The sequence below is a fragment of the Eubalaena glacialis genome, chromosome X (genome assembly GCF_028564815.1).
Source record: "Eubalaena glacialis isolate mEubGla1 chromosome X, mEubGla1.1.hap2.+ XY, whole genome shotgun sequence".
NCBI classification, from domain to species: Eukaryota; Metazoa; Chordata; class Mammalia; order Artiodactyla; family Balaenidae; genus Eubalaena; species Eubalaena glacialis.
The window spans coordinates 82,903,463-82,918,633 of record NC_083736.1 but is presented as its reverse complement, the minus strand read 5'-3'; the positions used below and the strand labels follow the sequence as shown (position 1 = coordinate 82,918,633).

The following is a 15,171-nucleotide window of genomic DNA, read 5'->3' as shown; positions in this document are numbered from 1 at the left end:
CTGATTATGTCCTCAATTCTTTTCATTCTTTTTTCTTTATTCTGATTTGCGGTAGTTATTTCCACTATTTTATCTTCCAGGTCACTTATCCGTTCTTCTGTCTCAGTTATTCTGCTATTGATTCCTTCTAGAGAATATTTAATTTCATTTATTGTATTGTTCATCATTGTTTGTTTGCTCTTTAGTTCTTCTAGGTCCTTGTTAAATGTTTCTTGTATTTTCTCCATTCTATTTCTAAGATTTTGGATCATCTTTACTATCATTCCTCTGAATTCTTTTTCAGGTAGACTGCCTATTTCCTTTTCATTTGTTTGGTCTGGTGGGTTTTTACCTTGTTCCTTCGTCTGCTGTGTGTTTCTCTGGCTTCTCATTTTGCTTAACTTACTGTGTTTGGAGTGTCCTTTTTGCAGGCTGCAGGTTCATAATTCCCATTGTTTTTGGTGTCTTCCCCCAGTGGCTAAGGTTGTTTCAGTGGGTTTTGTAGGCTTCCTGGTGGAGGGGACTGGTGCCTGTGTTCTGATGGTTGAGGCTGGGTCTTGTCTTTCTAGTGGGCAGGGCCGCATCTGGTAGTGTGTTCTGGGGTTCCTGTGACCTTATTATGATTTTAGGCAGCCTCTCTGCTAATGGGTGGGGTTGTGTCCATGTCTTGCTGGTTGTTTGGCATAGGGTGTGCAGCACTGTAGCTTGCTCTTCATTGAGTGGAGCTGGTTTTCATCGTTGAGATGCATATCTGTGGGAGAGCTTTCGCTGTTTGATATTACGTGGAGCTGGGATGTCTCTGGTGACCCAATGTCCTGAACTCAGCTCTCCCTCTTCAGAGGCACAGACCTGACACCTGGCCAGAACACCAGGACCCTGTCAGCCACATGGCTCAGAAGAAAAGTGAGAACAAAGAAAGAAACAAAGAAAAAAAATAATAAAATAAAAAAAGTAATTAAAATAAGAAATTTATTGAAAATAAAAAAAAATAAAAATTAATTTTAAAAAAGGAAAGAAAGAAATAAGAGAGCAACCAAACCAAAAAACAAATCCACCAATGATAACAAGCACTAAAAACTATACTAAAAAAAACCAAAAAAAAACAAAAAAAAAAAACCGGACAGACAGAACCCTAGGACAAATGGTAAAAGCTAAGCTATACAGACAAAATCACACAGAGAAGTATACACATACACACTCACAAAAAGAGAAAAAAGGAAAAAATATATATATATATATTAGAAAAAAAAAGGAAGAGAGCAACCAAGTCAATAAACAAATCTACCAATAATAATAAACTCTAAACACTAAACTAAGATAAACATAAAACCAGAAACAAATTAGATGCACAAAGCAAACCCCAAGTCTACAGTTGCTCCTAAAGTTCTCTGCCTCAATTTTGAGATGATTCTTTGTCTATTGTGGTATTCTAGAAATACAAGGTACATCAAGTTGATTGTGGAGATTTAATCCACTGCTCCTGAAGCTGCTGGGAGAAATTTCCCTTTCTCTTCTTTGTTCACACAGCTCCTCGGGTTCACCTTTGGAACTGGCCCTGCCTCTGCATGTCGGTCTCCTGAGGTCACCTGTTCTTCACTCAGACAGGATGGGATTAAAGTAGCATCTGATTAGAGGGCCCTGGCTCCCTCAGGTCAGGGGGAGGGAAGGGTATAGAATGCGGGGTGAGCCTGTGGTGGCAGAGGCCTGTGTGATGTTTCAACAGCCTGAGGCATGCTGTGTGTTTTCCCATGGAAGTTGTCCCTGGATTATAGGACCCTGGCAGTGGCGGGCTGCACAGGCTCCCTGGAGGGGACATGTGGATAGTGACCTGTGCTTGCACACAGGCTTCTTGTTGGCTGCAGCAGCAGCCTTAGCCTTTCATGCCCGTCTCTGGTGTCCACGTTGATAGCTGCAGCTCACACAGTTGTCTGGAACTGAGTTAGGCGGTGATCTGAATCCCCTCTCCTTGTGTCCCCTGAAACAATGGTCTGTTGCCTCTTAGGCTGTTCCAGACATTTTCCCAGACTCCCTCCCAGCTAGCTGTGGTGCACTAGTCCCCTTCAGGTTGTGTTCACACAGCCAACCCCAGTCCTCTCCCTGGGATCAGATCTCCGAAGCCAGAGCCTCAGCCCCCACCTGTCACAGCAGCTGAACAGACAAGCCTCTCAAGCTGGTGAGTGCTGGGTGGCACTGATCTTCTGTGTGGGAGTGTTTCCACTTTGCCCTCTGCAACCCTATTGCTGTGCTCTCCTCAGTAGCTCTGTAGCTTCCCTCCCCCACCCCCCAGTCTCCACCAGTGAAGGGGCTTCCTAGCGTGTAGAAACGTTTCCTCCTTCACAGCTCCCTCCCAGAGGTGCAGGTCCCTTCTGTGTTCTTTTGTCTCTGTTTTTTTCTTTTGCCCTACCGAGGTACATGTGGAGTTTCTTGCCTTTTGGGAAGTCTGAGGTCTTCTGCCAGCGTTCAATAGGTGTTCTGTAGGAGTTGTTCCACATGTAGACGTATTTCTAATGTATTTGTGGGGAGGAAGGTGATCTCCACGTCTTACTCCTCCACCATCTTGAAGGTCTCTCTCTTTAATCCATTTTGAGTTTACTTTTGTGTATGGTGAAGCAACCTAAATATCAATTGACAGATGAATGGATAAAGAAGATGTGGTACATATATGCAATGGGATATTACTAAGCCATTAAAAAGAATGAAATAATGTCATTTTCAGCAACATGGATGGACCTAGAGATTATCATACTAAGTGAAGAAAGTCAGACAGATAAAGTCGAATATCATATGATATTGCTTATATGCAGAATCTAAAAAAGATGATACAAATGAACTTATTTACAAAACAATAACAGACTCACAGACTTAGAAAACAAACTTATGGCTACCAAAGGGGAAAGGTTGGGGGGGGGGCGAGGAGGGATAAATTGGGAGTTTGGGATTGACATGTACACACTACTATATTTAAAATGGATAACAAATAAGGACCTACTATATAGCACAGGGTACTCTGCTCAATATTATGTAGCAACCCAAATGGGGAAATAATTCAAGAAAGAATAGATACATGTATATTTATAACTGAATCACTTTGCTGTACACCTGAAACTAACACAACATTTTTCATCAAGTATACTCCAATATAAAATAAAAAGTTAAAAAAAAAAGGCTGATAGTAAAGAAGACCTTGACCAGAATTGGAGAGAATAAGCTAATCTCAAGTTTTGGAAGCCTGGACTCTAGGGACATATTTCCCTTAAGGGCATTTTCCAATCCCAAAACAAGTGATGGAAAAGCTAACCAATGTTTGACAGTTTTGTGTGGCTCAGGGGAAAATAATTTGAAGCCCTGAGCCTCTCAAATGTAGAAAAATGTCTAATAAACTCTCTACTATTTCATGTGGGGAAAAAAAAGCTACCTTTTTTCCTTTTCCTGCCAGAAGAACAAGGGGATTTTTCTCCAGTCTTCACTGTAAGAATCTGATAGGACACCTGAAACTAACAGAACATTGTTCATCAACTGTACTCCAATATAAAATAAAATTTTTAAAAATGCATTAATAAAAATGATGGAACTTCAAGGAGAAATAGGCAAATCTACTATTATAGTTAGAGAGTGCAACACCCCTTTCTGAGTAATTGATAGATTTAGATGGCAGAATTTCAGTACAGATAAAAATGACAGTAAGAGCACTCACCATCAGCATGACCCATTGATATTTATAGAATCTTCCATCCAGCAACAACAGAATACATATTCTTCTCAAATTCAAATCTAACTGTCACCATAGTACACCACAATCTTGGGTATAAATGCACCTTAACAAATTTAAAAAAAATACAAATCATAACAAATATGTTCTGAGAAAAGTGTAATTAGGTTAGAAATTAATAACTGAAACTTGAAAAATCCCAAAATATTAGAAGATTAAGAAACACTCTTTTTTTCTTATTCTTTTTTTAAATTTTTATTGGAGTATAGTTGATTTACAATGTTGTGACACTTTTAAGTAACAGATAATTTAAATATGTCTCAAGAGAAATTAAAAATATTTCAAACTAAATGTAAATGAAAACTGATTTGTCAAAATTTGTGAGGTGATTCCCACTTCCAACATGGCAACATAAAAATCTGCACAGAATGCTGTCCTACAAAACTAGATTAATGTATTAAGAAAAAAAAACCCAAATATTTGAGATGAATGTCTTAGAAGTGAATTCCTCAGTAACCAAAAGCTTAATATCAGTCCTTTATATTATAATCAAAAATATTTTTGTCAAGCACTTACATTAGACACAAACATAATTTTTTAAAAGCAATTTTATGTTCACAGAAATACTCCATGGAAATTGCAATTTCCATATACTAATATTTCCCCTACAAAAATTCCTCAATTGTAACAATTGATAAACAAACACTGATACATTATTATTAACTGATGTCCATAGTTTACATTAGGATTGACTCTTCGTGTTGTACATTTATATGGGTTTTGACCAATATATAATGTCATTTCCACCATTTGAGTTTCACTGCACTAAACAACTCCAATGCTCCACTTACTCATCCCTTCTCTCTCTGCCTGAACAAAACCCCACTCATCTTTCTACTGTTTTCATAGATTCGTCTTTTACAGAATATTTTATATTTGGAGTCATGCACTATGTAGACTTGTCAGACTTGATTCTTTCAATTGTGAATATGAATTTAGCATTCTTCCATGTCTTTACATGACTTGATAATGCAATTATTTTTATTGTTGAATAATATTACATCGTATGGATGAAGTACAGTTTGCTTATCCATTCACCTATTGCCATAAATTTTGGATGATTCTAGTTTTTGGCAATTAGCAAAAAAAAAAAAAAGCTATAAACATTTTTGTGCAGGTTTTTGTGTGGATGTAAGTTTTGAACTCTTTTGTGTAAATACCAGGCAACAAGATTGCTGGATCATATGGTAAAATTATGTTTATTTTTGTAAAAATCTGCCATACTGGCTTCCCAAATTGCTGAACTGTTTTGCATTCCCAGTAGCAACAGTTAAGTGTTTCTGCTGTTCCACATCTTCACCAGCATATGGCATTGTCAATATCTTCTATTGTAGCCATTCTAATAGGTGTGTAGTGGTATCACTTTGTTATTTTAATTTGAATTTTTCTAATGAGATATGTTAAGCAGCTTTTTTTCTGCTTTGAATGTTTTTACTATGTTTGATTTGGAGAATATGACAATTTCTGTTTATTTTCTGTGAATTAGTATTTGTATTCTTTACCTATTTTTATTATGGATTATTCCATTTTTGTTCCAATTGTTACTGATTTTTTAAAAAGCTTTATTATTTAGAGCAGTTTAATTTTCACAGAAAATTGAGTGGAAAGTAGAGAGAGCTCCCATATAACCCCCATTCCCATTCATACATAGCCTCACTCATTATTAACATCCCCCACCTGACTGGTACTCTTGTTACAAATGATGATCTTACACTGACACATCATTATCACCCAAAATCCATGGTTTACATTAGGATTCACTCTTGATGATGTACATTCTATGGGTTTAGACACATTTATAATGGCATATGTCCACCATTATAGTATCATATAGGGAAGTTTCACTGCCCTAAAAATCCTCTGTGCTCTGCAAATTCAGGCGTCCCTTATCCTTAACCCCTGGCAACCACTAATATTTTTACTGTCTCCATAGTTTGTCTTTTCTAGAATGTCATGTAGTTAGAATCATACAGTGTGTAGCTTTTCCAGATTGGCTTCTTTCATTTAGTAATATGCATTTAAGTTTCCTCTCTGTCTTTTTCATGGCTGGATAGCTCATTTCTTTTTAGTGCTGAATAATATTCCATTGTCTAACGTATCATAGTTTCTCCATACATCTAATGAAGGACATCTTGGCTGCTTCCAAGTTTTGACAATTATGATTAAAGCTGCTATAAACAAACATCCATGTGTAGGTTTTTGTGTAGACATAAGTTTGCAAGTTCTTTGGGTAAATACCAAGGAGAGTAATAGTTGTATCATATGGTAAGAGCATGTTTAGTTTTTTTAAGAAACTGTCAAACTTTTTCCCAAAGTGGCTGTACCATTTTGCATTTCTACCAGTAATGAATGACAATTCCTGTTGCTCACACCCTGACCAGCATTTGGTGCTGACAGTCGTCTTAGTTTGTCCAGACTGCTATAACTAAATACCATAGAATGAGTAGCTTGAAACAACAGAACGTTATTTCTCACAATTACACAGGTTAGGAAGTCAAAGTTCAAGTTACCAGCATGTTCAGGTGAGGGCTTGCTTCCTGGTTCATAGCCAGCAACTTGTTGCTGTTTCCTCACATGGTGGTAGGGGCTAAGGAAATTGATGGGATCTCTTTTGTAAGAGTATGAAGTCCATTTATGAGAGCACCACAGTTATGACTTAATCATCTCCCCAAAGCTCCCACCTACTCATACCTTTGAAAAATATCTATATCTATATCATCTATATCTATATCTATATCTATATTTATCTATCTAAATAAACAAATAAATATATAAATAAAACCTTTGAGGTTTGGGATTTCGATACATAAATTTTGGGAGAATACAAATATACAGATCATAACATCAGTGTTCTGGATTTCAACCATCCTAATAGGTGTGTTGTGGTATCACATTGTTGTTCTAATTTGCATTTCACTAATGACATATGATTTGGAATATTTAAAATGCTTATTTGTCACCTGTATATCTTTTTTGTAGAGCTGTCTGTTTAGGACTCTTGCCCATTTTTTAATCAGGTTGTTCATGTTCTTATTGCTGAGTTTAAGAATTCTTTGTATATTTTGGGTAACAGTCTTTTATCAGATGTGCTTGTAAATATTTTCTCCCAGTCTGTGCCTAGTTGCTTTTTGTTTTTTTTTTAAATAATCTTGACAGTGTCTTTCATCAAGCTGAAGTTTTATATTTTACTGAATTCCAGTTTATCAATTCTTTTTTTTCATGGATAATGTCTTTGGAATTATATAAAAGTCATCACCAAACAAGGCCAAGGTCATCTAGATTTTGTCCTATTATCTTCTAGGAGTTTTATAGTTTTGTGTTCTACATTTAGGTCTGTGATCCTTTTTGAGTTAATTTTTGTGAAGAGTGAGTGAAGAATGTAAGGTCTATGTCTACATTTTTTTTTTTTTTTTTTTTTTTTTGGCAAGTGAACATCCAGTTGTTCTTAAAGCTTAAGTGAGTCTCTTGTAGGCAGCATACAGTTGGGTCTTGTTTATTTTTATCCATTTAGCTACTCTACACTAGAATTTAGTCTATATATAAAAGTATATAATAATTACATATAAAATAATTATTGATAGGTAAGAATTTACTAATGCCATCTTAGTTGTTTTCTGGCTATTTTGTAAATTCCTTGCTTCCTTCTTCCTCTCCTGTTGTCTTCCTTTGTGAATAAATAATTTTCCAAAGTGGTATGCTTTGATTTTGTTGCTTTTGTCTTTTGTGTATATACTGTAGGTTTTTGTTTATAGTTCCCTTGAGACTTACATAGAATATTATAGTCTGCTTTAAGCTAATGATAACTTAACTGCTATCACATACAAAATCTCTACTCTTTACTCCCTTTGTTCCTTTGGTGGTATCAAAATTCCCTGATTCTTCATAAATCCTGTATACTTGCATAGGTACCTACACATTTGAAGAAGCAGTAACCTGTTCCAGATTTTATGTCCTGACTTTTTGTCAATAAAAAGCCTTTACCTGCATGTGGTGGCATGCTGGAGTATGCTGTAAACCTGGGTTTAGTAGTGTAAGATGCCAAGTGCAGAGTCATTTGGTGGATCCAAGTCCAGAGGAGATGTTTTATGGGTCAGGTCACTGCAGTCCACAACATTGACAACTTCATGATCCTTGGAAAGAACAGCATGGGATTTGCAGTGGCTGCAAGGACTGTTGGGATCCTCAGCTGCATCTCCAGATACAACAGCTAAGAATTAGTTCAGGCAGTGGTATTGGCTGAAACTGCGGGTGTGCACATACCTGGATGTAGGTGGAAGCTGCGGTTGCCTGTGTGGTGGCAGAAGCCGGCTGCAGGCAAAATGTAGTGGCAAGGGCATTGGAAAATAGCAGGGGCTGGGGCCAACTGAAGGCACACTAGAAGCCCAGGCTGTTTTCATGCACTTGTGTGGTTGCAAGGGCTAGTGGCAGGAACACTCGTGATAGTTGAGATTAGTGATGGGGGTCAGGTCTATGGCATGCAGGTACACAGGTGCAGGGGCTAACCACAAGTGCAAGCATAGCAGTAAGGTCAGCTGAGGGGGTCTAGTCTGGAGTCTTGCACGTGCACAGTGACAGAGGCTGGAGCTGGCTGCCAGTGTGGGTCCTGGCCTGTGGCAAGAGGGATGAGGGAAAGTGGTGAGGACTTGGGCAGCTGGTGTCTGAAAACATGAAAACATTCGAAGGAAAACTTCAGCATAGTGGTCTGTGGTGGCTGTGCTGGCCATTGGTTTCTTGTATAGTAAAATCTGCTGGGATTCTCTACAGGGCAGCCTGTGGGGTCCATAATGAGGTCTTCAGTGATGAGTTCTGGAGGGGTCTACAGCATCTGCAAGTGTTGTTGAGGTCCTCAGCCACTGAGTGCCGATTCTGATAGCCCCTGCCCTTCTTGTTTGTTCCTTATCATTTCTAGATGTCTCAGCTTTGCTGATCTCTGTACCAGGTAAAACAAAATGAGTCCTTCTTGCAGTGCCCCAAAAAGCCAGGAAAGTTGGTCATTCATCCCATTCTCCTTTTCCCAGTGAGGGGAACTCTTTTGGGCTGGGTAGTTCCCTCTTGGTGCTGAACAGTGATAGCTTGGGGATGGAATGATGCAGGAAAAATAATACTCCTCTTTCTACTCCTTTTGTAAGGTTATTATCAGTGTTTTTGGGGTTTTTTTTGTTTTTTTTCTACTACATTGCTAAAGATTCCTAGGTGAACTGCTGAGCTCTCCCAGAGCATTTTTGTTCATGGACAGCTGTCTAATTGTTAATCTTTATGGGAGAATGAAAGCTGGGATCTCCTACTCTGCTATCTGGTTATGTCACTTCACTCCTCATTTATTTATTTATTCAATCATTTATATGACTATAGACTCATGGATATTTATTTTGTACTCTTGGTTATAATCTCACACTATACTTTCCTAAAAGTATTCCAGCTTTGACCATTGGCAAATGTTTTGATTGCCTTCTCTGTGCATTTGGCAGATTTCAACATTATGGATTCTTTTTATATATGTATCTATCTATGTATGTATCTATCTATGTATCTGTCTATCTACCTACCTATTCTTTTTTTTTTTTCTTTTTAATCTTGAGTGCTTTCTTATTTTCTAGTACTAAAGATGCTCCAGGCTCATCTCATATATTACCTGCTTCAGTCCTAGAATCACCAGTTTCACCAAGAAGTCCTTGTTCCTTTTATTGGAGAATGGTATTAGAAGCCAAAATTTGGATGCTAACTTTTCTCCTTGCTACAAGAGGGTCCTCATTTCCAGGCCCTCTCAGGTGATATATAAAACAAATAAATATATGTATATAATAACTTGTATATATACACATATCTCAATCACTATATCTGTCTATCTTTATCTGTATCAGTATTAAGCTACACATGTGTTCATACTGATGTATCCAACTCAAATTCATTATCACAATCATTATTCTAGGCTGCTCCACTTATTCATCTGCAACTTCCCACTCCACAATACATGGATGGTGGATTTTATTTATTTATTTATTCATGGCTGTGTTGGGTCTTTCGTTTCTGTACGAGGGCTTTCTCTAGTTGCGGCAAGCGGGGGCCACTCCTCATCGCGGTGCGCGGGCCTCTCACTATCGCGGCCTCTCCTGTTGCGGAGCACAGGCTCCAGACGCGCAGGCTCAGTAATTGTGGCTCACGGGCCTAGTTGCTCCGCGGCATGTGGGATCCTCCCAGACCAGGGCTCGAACCCGTGTCCCCTGCATTGGCAGGCAGATTCCCAACCACTGCACCACCAGGGAAGCCCTGGATGGTGGATTTTAAATTGTTAACCTCAACATCATGGGAAAAATATTTTTTCAACTAAAGTGCTTATGTGCGCTTCTGTTTGTCTTCAGTCTTACAGATTCCACTAATTTTCAGAATGGCTTGAGTCAGTACCTTTTCCTTCCAAACATTTCAGTAATTTCACATATCTGTAGTAAAGTTATATAGCTATACTACATTCTATAATGCTGTGATTCTCAAAACTCCTAAGTAATTTTTTATAATTTGGATACATTGTCATTCTTTGTGCTATAAATTTTTATGTGTTTAAAAAAATTATATTGTCAAATATCCACCATTAAAGCTTCATGCAGAATGCTTTTACTGCCTAAAATTACCCCTCTGCTTCCCCTCTTCAACCTTTCCTCCATCTGAACCCCATGCAACTAATGATTTTATCGACATTATAGTTTTGCCTTTTTCCAGAGTATTTTATAATTGAAATCTAGCAGTATGTAGAATATTCAGACTGATTTTTTTCACTTAGCAATATGTATTTGCAACTCATCCATGTATTTTCAGTGCTTAATGGCTCATTTCTTTTTACCACTGAATGACATTCCATTGTATCCATGAATCACAGTTTATCCACTGATATATTAAAGGACATCTTGGAGGCTTTTGGTTCCAGCAATTATGTACTGTGTATAAACATATGCATAAAGCTGCTATAAACATCAATATAATTTTTTTGTATGGGCATACATTTTTAAATCAATTGGGTAAATATCTAGAAATGCAAGTGCTGGATTATATGGTGTATTAGGGTTCTCCAGAGAAACAGAATCAATTGGAATTGTTTCTGTTTCTCAGGAGAACCCTAATCTATTAAAAAATAGATTATATATAATATACTCATCATTAAATATATATTATATATAATATACATAACTGTTACATATATATTTATTTATTATAAGAAATTGGTTAATGTGATTATAGAGTCTGAGAATTCCAAACCCAATAAAGCCAATGGGGTAGTGCCAGTCCTAATCCAGAGACCTGAGAACCAGGAGAGCCAACGGTGTATGTTTCAGTGTAGGTCTGAATCCAAAGGCAGAGGAAGACTGATGTCCCAACTCAAAGATAATCAGTTACTATAAACAGCAGAAAGAAACCAGGCTATGCCTGCAACACATCACTTGGAAATCTCATCAGCTAAATATCCAAGTTCATCGCTTACAAATCTTACCACACAGTTGTAGGACACAATTCAGTTAAGCATTCTGCTACTATGTAAAAAGAGCTACCTTACCTCCAGTTTCTAAAACATTTTTGTTTACGTCTGATACCTCACCAGCAGTGCCTTTAACATTCATATTTATGCATCATTCTGTTATGATAATATATGTATTCTCTAAGATGATATATATGTCCTCTTCTATGTTTCTCACTTCCTTCTCAGCCCTCACCAGCAACACTTTTAATATACAAATTTCTACCAACATTATATTTAAGGCAAGGTGGGATTTTTATATCAAGCACTTCAAAATTCTTCCAGACCCTGGAAATATCCAATTCCAGAGCCACTTCCATAATTTCAGTTATTTGTTAGAGTAGCACGCCAATTTCAGGTACCAACATCTGTGTTATTTTCCTGTGGTTGCTATATCAAATTACCAAAAACTTGCTGTCTTAAAACAAGAAAAATTAGTTTTCTTGTAGTTCTGGAAGCCAGAAATCAAAAATCAGGATCACTGGACTTAATTCAAAGTGTCATCAGGGAAGAATATTCCTTACTTCTCCCAGTCAAACAATTAAGAAGTCAAAAATTTATTTATAACTATTATAAACTACTGGGAAAATGAGTTTTTAAGAATAGCCTATAAAACTTTGATTCCAAAGAAAAATAATGGGTAAGGAGCGCTAATTACCTTATTTTTTGTGGCTAGTTATATAAAAATAAAATTTACCATTTTAACCATTCTTAACTGTACATTTTAGTGGCATTATGTATATTCACATTGTTGTGCAAGAAATACCACCATCCATTTTCAGAACTTTTTTTTCTTCCCAAACTGTGACTAATTCTGTTTCCATGAAACAATTCCCCATTCCCCACCTCCCAGTGCCTGTTAGCCACTGTTCTCCTTTCTGTCTCCATGAATTAACTAATCTAGGTAACTTAGTAATTGAAATCATACAGTATCTGTCCTTTTATGACTGGCATATTTTACTCACCATAATGTCTTCAAGGTTCATCCATGTTGCAGCATGTGTCAGAATTTTCTTCCTTTTTAAGACTGAATAATATTCCATTGTATGTATATGCCACATTTTGTTTATCCACTCATCTGTTAATGGACATTTAGGTTATTTCCACCTTTTAGCTATTGTGAGTAATGTTGCTATAAACAATAGTGTACAAATTTCTGTTTGCATGTTTAGTTTCAATTCTTTTGAGTATAAACTCAGAAGTAGAATTTCTGGATCATATTGTAATTTTATGCATAAATTTTTAAATAATGGATTACCTTATTGAAAGTTATATTGTATTTGCTTGTTATGAAACTTCAACAAAAATATTTAGAATTTACTGAAATATAAATACTCAATGTGATAGAATAGACACAAATGGAAACTGGAATTTTATTTGATAAAGAAGCCCTTCAAATCAGTGGGGAAAATTTAGTCAATACATGGTGTCAAAACATAAATTCTATTTAGAACAAAGAAGGATCCCTATTTCATCATTCACATCAAAGTAAATGCCAGATTAAGTAAATATTTAAATAAAATATTTGACACCTTTTGATTACTTGACAAAAACCTACAAGTGAATTTCTGGATAACCTTGTAGAGAATGACCTTCTAGGAATATGAGATGCACATTATCAATGTTCACTAATATCTGATTATAATCTTCTTCTGGCTACACAGTAGAGTTTCACTTCCCTTATATTTTGAATTTAGGAGTGACCTTGGGAATTATTTCAACTAGAAAATGTGTGTGATAGCAATTAAAAGGCTTATTTGATTTTCAATATATTAAGAATTGGAGAGAAGATTCTTTGTTTCTGCCATGTGTCTAGTGGTTGGATTTTCCCTGCTGTGGTTCACTCTTTACTGTGTCTCTGTGTACTTATGTGAATATAGCTGTAACATTTATTCTTAGATGTGGGTTTGGTTTGTCTAAAGAAAAGTGCATTATAAATTTTGATGGAAATAACCAAGTAGCCCTCTATAAAAACTGCATCAATAAGTATGATAGATAAATTAAAAAGCACGTTAAAATAGGAAAGTAAATAATAATTTCAAATTACTCATTAGTCAAATAAACACAATAGAAATTTTAAATTAATTCAAAATAAATGATAATTAAAATAATATATATCAAAATTTGTGAATTGTAACTAAAAAATATGCCAAGGTATAATGTATAGACTAATGCTTGTACTAGAAAATAAGAAATTAAGCATACAACTCATGACAATAGAAACAGAACAACAGCAAAACTCAAGGAAAATGGAGTAAAGTATATAATAACAATTAGAGAAAAAATAAAGAAAAATGAAATAAAAATAAGAAGGTAAAAAAAGACCCTAAACTGATGCTTTGAACAGACTAACAAAATATAAAATTAAAAAAATAAACAAAACACCAGGAGGTCGTGGCAAAGGCATCCCAGAGCAGGAGGACCCAATGTTATTCCAGTGCAGCAAAGGACAGAGTGATGATTCTGACATTTGGGATGATACAGCAGTGATAAAAGCTTATGATAAAACCATGGCTCCATTTAAGCACACTTTAAAGAATGGTGATATTTCTGAATCTTCAGATAAACCAAAAGGCACACCTAAAAGAAAACCTGGTTAGGAGAATAAAAGCCAAAATAAGAATACCACAAATCTCTTGAAGCAGTGGAAAGTAGGTGACAAACGTTCTGCTGTTTTGTCAGAAGACAGCTGCATTCACACAACTAACATTGCTTCAGTTGATTTTAAGAGAGAAACTTGTATTGTGGTTTACACTAGATATGGAACTAAGGAGGAGCAAAATCTGTCTGATTTACTTTCCCCAACCTCTGAAGTAGCTAATAATATAGAACAGAATGTGCAAGAGACTGAAAATGAAAGTCAAATTTTGACATATGAAAGTGAGAACTCCTCCAGGTCTGCTGGAAATAAACCAAATAATATCAAGTCAAAAGCTGTTCCATGAAAGTCTTCTCTCTCTCCACCTCATTCTCCCATGCCAGGATCAGGACGTGGCCCAGGAAAGCAAATCAACCACCATCACCACCACCACACTTCCTATCATGCTGGCTGCCTCCATTTCCTTCTGGGCCACCAATAATTCCCCCATCACTTCTCATATGTCCAGATTCTCCTGATGATGCTGATGCTTTGGGAAATAAGCTAATCTCCTGATACATGAGTGAATATCATACTGGTTACTCTATGGGTTTCAAACAAAATCAGAAAGAAATAAGGTGCTCACATTTTAATTAAGGAGTAATTCATAGAGTGTTCTTTAATAGATGCAGCTCTCTCCCAAGAGGAACGGTATTTTTATGTGCCTTGGTCCATGTGAACAAAAGTTTAATTATTTTCATCATAAACACTTGGTTGGGTGGCACAATCATCTGCATTTGTCCTTATTGCATGTTACTCATGCTAAATAATCAACCAGGTATTTTTAGGTAGTAATCAGTTTGAATAACTGAACGATAAAAATGTGAGTTATTAAAAGAAAATCAAGGACACATATAGTTCAGAAAAGTCAATCTGTCAGGCTTGTGTAACTTTCTTAGTATGTTAAAATTTGTATTAATGTACTTAAAAATAAATAATAAATCTTTAAGTAAAACCACCTTTCACCAAAATCATTAAGAAAAAAATAAAAGGAAAAACAGCATGAAAAATATAAGAGAAGCAGGGGAATGGCCAAGATGGCAGAACAGGAAGACCCTGAGCTCACCTCCTCCCATAGGCACACCAAAATTGCAACTATTAACTGAGAAACTGTCTATGAGAACAACCTAAGCACTAGCAGAAAATATTTTTGTCAGCTAAAGATAAAAAGAAGAAACCACAATGAGACAAGTAAGAGGGACAGAGACATAGAAGAGTCATGACGCACACCAAGTTAGGCAACCCACAAATGGGAGGATAATCACAATTGCAGAAGTTCTT

General features: G+C 36.4%; 1 pseudogene; it reads left to right on the top strand.

Annotated features, from left to right (window-relative positions):
- The window catches only part of LOC133081832 (survival motor neuron protein-like), a 48,080-nt pseudogene extending 33,593 nt beyond the window's left edge, over positions 1 to 14,487 (top strand).
- The last annotated feature ends 684 nt before the right edge of the window (positions 14,488 to 15,171 follow it).